The sequence below is a fragment of the Fukomys damarensis genome, unplaced genomic scaffold (assembly GCF_012274545.1).
Source record: "Fukomys damarensis isolate Sample0158 unplaced genomic scaffold, DMR_v1.0_HiC HiC_scaffold_11, whole genome shotgun sequence".
In the NCBI taxonomy this organism is placed as follows: Eukaryota; Metazoa; Chordata; class Mammalia; order Rodentia; family Bathyergidae; genus Fukomys; species Fukomys damarensis.
Window position 1 is genome coordinate 24,649,008 of NW_022900923.1, and position 5,270 is coordinate 24,654,277.

General features: G+C 43.0%; 1 long non-coding RNA gene across 1 annotated transcript in view; it reads left to right on the forward strand.

The window, feature by feature from the left end:
* The window catches only part of LOC104866389, a 5,073-nt gene extending 598 nt beyond the window's left edge, over nucleotides 1-4,475 (forward strand). The window contains exons 2-3 of the long non-coding RNA XR_781449.1: nucleotides 1,159-1,980; nucleotides 3,400-4,475. This is a non-coding gene — a long non-coding RNA (uncharacterized LOC104866389). The remainder of the gene's footprint in view (nucleotides 1-1,158; nucleotides 1,981-3,399) is intronic.
* Nucleotides 4,476-5,270: the final 795 nt, after the last annotated feature.

A 5,270-nucleotide genomic window follows, 5' to 3' on the forward strand; every position in this document is an offset into this window, starting at 1 on the left:
GTCTGGTTGGGGTTTTGGTTTTTTGAAACAGGGTCTCACTAAGTGTAGAGGTGCAACGATACTCAACAACTAGGCCTCAAACCAAGAGGTCTGAAAGGATATTTTATTAGGAAAGGCAGGTCAGGGAGAGAGGAGAGAGGGAAGAGAGGAAGAGAGAACAAAGAAAGGAAGGTCCTTTTATTGTTTTGGGGCTGAGTTATTGGATATTTATGAGGAGTGGGCTACCTTTAACCTATCATAGGCCAGGTAGCCCTTTATTGGTTCCGTCCTGGAGAAACAGGTTTAACTCCTCTGGACCAGTGTGGCCTTGGGGGGAGGGAAACTATAGATAAGAGCATGAGGTCATTTTAAGAGGCAAGAAGAACCAGGAGAATACAGCCTGTGATGGGATGTCAGGTCCCTAACACTAAGTAGTTCAAGCTGACCTTGAAATCATGGCAGTCCTTCTACCTCAGCCTCCCACATGCTGTTACAGGCATGCACCATCACACCTGAATTTTTTTTTCTTTAATCTTGAGATAGGGTTTTAATAAATTGCCTAGGCTGTCATCTAATTTGTGACCCTCCTGCCTCAGCCTCTTGAGTAGATGTAGTTCATTTACAAAATAGTTATAAGTAACGAGTGAACATTACTTTTTTTTTAAAATCTGAGATAGGATCTTTCCTGAACTCACTATGTAGCCCTGGCTGGCCCCAACTTCCCTCAATCCTGCCTGAGTCTCCTAAGAGCTATGATTACAGGCATGTGCCACCACCAACAGTGAGAAATGAAAATTTTGAGAGAAGGTAGCAGAAAGCAAAAAGGAGAATGTGATTTATCTGATAGGTATAGTACAAGGACAGTCTTATGGTTTTTATTGATCACACACATACTTGATAAAAGTTACAGGCAAATTTTTCAGAAAAAGAATGCATTCATCAAATATTCAGACAATTTTACAAGATTCAGGGATACTCTCAAGGTAATTGGGAATCTTAAATGCAAGTCCTATAATATAACAAGAATTCATACAACTCCCATACCAGTCACTCGGGTATCTTCAGGGAGCAGGGACAAAGAGAGGAAGCCATCTTTGAAAATATTGTGACACAAATACAGTAATGCCCAGGGCACTGGGTCCTAACATCTTCTCTCCTGGTTGATTCTTTTTGTTTCAGAGGTCAGATGACTTTGGAGGAGGGAAACTGATTCATCGCCCAGGGGCCTGTAAGGCTGCAGCTAGATGGGACTGTCCACCATTCCCATTCCACTTGCTGGCTGGAGGAACTTCATGTCTGATGACTGGGGGATGTGTCAGGGCAGATGGGTGCTGAGTAGCTGGGCTCCATGCAGAGTGGCTAAGAGAACTGTGGCTGAATACCGAGAGGGAACAAAAAAAACAGGCAAATTTTTGTCAGCAAATGCCTCTGTACTCCCTTCTTTGGGGAATGATGCAAACATGATGGAGGCAGTGAAATCTCACATACTCATGACTTGAACTCTGGGCCCAGACCTGGGTTGGGTGAGACTGAACAGACCCGTCATGTTAATAAACTGATCCGAAACACAGGAATCTTTACCTCTTTCCTAAACATCCTTTCACAGTTGGACTCTGCCTCTTCTTCCCAAACTGGGGTTGCTTTCTCAGTGCTCAAGCTTTATACATGACTGAAAGCACTTAGATAACTGACTTCAGTGTACTGTAGCCACAAGAAATGGGGAGGGGGCCAGAATGAGTAAGGCTCCATTCGAAGCAGAGCATTGTGGCACATTCCTGCAATTTTTAAAATATTAAATGACTTATTTATGCTCTCTATTCATAAGATCTAATGATTACACTGAGGAGCTAAAAGTAGTTGGGGGTTACTTGTATGTGTTTGACCACATTTTCACATGCATCTGTGCTCACAGGAACACTCTCAGACTCCACACCAGAGAAGCAGCCAGGCCCCTTGGGCTTCCAGCACTGGCAGGTGGATGGAAACTTTGCAGTACACAGGGTGAGTTCCTGACAGCTGGAGAACAAAGAGATGCAGCCCAGGGAGCTCCAGCCCCACCCCAAAGTGCTGCCTTTGTTTGTCCTGCAACAAATCTCTTTGGATTGTAAATATTTAATTCACAGAAACTCTAGGAGGGGTAGGGGTGGAGACTGGGGTGGTATGGTGGCCATCCCCAGTTTCCAGGCCTTTTCCAGCCCCAGTCAGTGGTAATAGCATTTTAAGGCTGCAGTGGTGTGCTAGTACCATACCCACAACACAAACTGGACACAGCTGGCAATGCTGTGGGCTTCTTGGTGCCCTGCTAGCTTCTCCAAGTCTTGGGTTATGCCAAAGCAGGAAAGGGACTGGTCCATACACAGGGTCCACATACCCACTGAATATAGGAGGGACAAGTGCTCAGCTCCTTTAAATAGTAGCTTTCTGGTAGTATAGTAGTAGATGACTTCCGGACAATATCACACTGGGAAGGTTGAGGCAGAAGGATCTTAAGATGGAGACCAGCCTGGGCTAAATAGCGAGTTCAAAGTCCACTTGAAGTACATAGTGAGACCCTGTCTCAAAAAATCAGATAGACAGGCAGATGGACAGACAGATGGACAGATAGGTGATGCAATTAGAGCAAATATGCTGCATTCATCATGAGTTTATTCTTAAGGCAAGAGCCCAGAGAAGTCTTTTGTTTGGCAGAGAACCGAGTTTCTACATTGGCAGTGTGGTCCTTCAGCTTCTACTGAGTGTCAGAATGACTTCTCTGAGTCATGGCTTAAAATGCATTTGTGCAAATATAAGGATTGATCATGTCTAAACAGCTCCTATTAAACCATTACTAACACAAACTGATTTGCTATTGTCTAACAGATAAACTAGCAGGAAAAAGGAGCTGAAGAAAATATGACCCAGGATGGTAAAGCAGGAAAGAAAGAATAAGTAGTGTTGGGGAGTTGTGTATCGGAGGACAGCCAGTTCTCCAACTGCCTAGAAAGGGGGATGGTGAGGGCTAAAGAAAGAAAGACAATAGAGGGGAATTTAGCTCAGTGGTACAGTGCCTGCATAGGTCCTGACTTTAATCCCTGGTATGAGAAAAAAGAAAGACAATAGAGACTTGCATAATTTCAAAGTATATAGTGGGCGAGGGAGGTCAGTGCCTCAGAGTGGGCAAAGACAAAGACACCCCAAGCTTGCCATTATTTATTGGGGTGATACAATAACAAGAGGCAGTATCAGATGACCAGAGGGCAATGGTAATCCTAAATTGATGGGGATCTTATGGTGAAGAGGATTTTAATTTGTGCTGCAGGAGTTTTTGCTGATAAGGAAAGTAAGAAGAGCAAAATGTAGGTGGGACAGTTAACTGATAAGGAAATTGTCCCTCCCCTGGTGAAACCTCTTTCTCTTCTTTTTATTACTTGGTTCTCAAAGAACCAGGATGTCTTCAGCTGATGTAATCTTGCCCTAGAGCATCACAGCATCTTGGAATCATTGAAGCCTCCCTCAGCTGTGCCGGAGGCAAAATGGAGTCATGTTTTCTCATGTCAGAGCCTCCCTCCAGCATGAAGAGGAGGCCTCAGACAGCCTTAACCATAATTTAATTAGGAAATGAATTGTCCCCAAAACTATGTAGAATGTCTCCTCACAGTGGTGTTTGGAAGAGCTGAGCTGGTGATGTTCTTCAGCTCTACTCATGATGGAGCAGGCTGCTTGAAGGTGAACAAGGCGCCCCAAGACTCATGACCACCCGGAGCCCATGGGAACTTCTTTGGAAACAATGTCTTTGCAGATGTTATCAAATTAAAATGAGTCCATACCGGATTCAGGATGGCCACGAATCCACTGTGACTGGTGTTCTGATAAGAAGAGGGATACTCAGGGAGAATGTCACCTGACAACAACACAAAGTGTGGAGGGATGGGTCCATAAGCCAAGGATTGCAAGGATTGTCATAGCCACTAAGGCAAGGAGAAGGGTACAGAACAGATTCTCCTTCAGAGCTTCCAGAAGGAACCAAACATTTTTCTTGGTTTGTTTCTGTTTTTCTGAGCCAAGGTCTCACTTTGTGGCCCAGGCTAGCCTCAGAAGATACCAATCTTATTTCAGTCTTGTTTCAGATTTTTAATCTCCAAAACTGCAAGAGAACAAATTTGTTTTAAGCACCCCAGTTGTGGCTTTATTATGGCAGGCCTAGAGAGTCAATCTAGTCTTTGATGATATTTTTACCACATGGAATGAAAAGGCACTCCTGGGCCATCTTACACATTGTGTTGCCCAGACCTGGAATGTCTCATGGCCAATTTCAGAACTAATGGAAAAATAGACATATGTGAAGGAAAAACACCTCAAGAGTTCATGATGATAATTTCACCTCAAATTCAGGACTGATTTTCCAGTTCAAAGTTTGAGAATCCTGTTTCTCAAAGACCCGGGGATAAGGAATTATAGTCATCTACAATTACTCATTTGCATTATCCTACATCAGAAGTACTACCATCTCAGAATAACCACACCACTAATTATGATTATTAAAAAGTTTTTTAATGTTTTCACTGCTATCCCTATTTTCTATCTATCTATCATCTATCTATCCATCCATGTATCTATTTATATTTTTGGCAGTACTGGGGCTTGTTCATCCCTTCCTTTTTTAATTAATGTACTAAATTTACATTAGCAGAGCATACAGATCTTACATATATTATACTCCCTTCTCTTTTTTTCTCAATACTTGGAATTGAATCCAAGACCTTCACCCTGGGCTACATACCAGCTCTTTATGTTTTACTTTGAGATGGTCTGAAAAATCACTAAGTTGCACAGTCTAGACGTGAATTTACAATCCTCCTGTCTCAGCCTTCCAAAGTGCTAGGATTCTAGACATGCACCACTGTACCCAGCTTACCCTCATTTGACTCTCATGTAATCTAATTCTGCAATTGACAGTATTTAATACCAACCATCACTGTGCTGATTGCTCTCATAGCACTGGGTGTCTGACAGGCACCATCCAGTAAATTCTTTAAGCCAGTCACACAGGAGCAATCTTCCTTCAGCTCCTGCATACTGATGAATTTCTCAGTGGACATTACACTGTAAGGTAAGTTTTTCTGAATTTAAAATCTTTAGTTCAGGATTTAGCTCAGTGGTGCCACTGCCTGCCTCACAAGAACAAGTACCTGAGTTCAATCCCTGGTACCAAAAAACACCATAAATAAATAAAATGAAAGTAAAATCTGTGGTTCAAGGAAGGTGCTCTGGCCCATACCACTAGTCCCAGTTACTCAGAAGGCTAAGGCAGG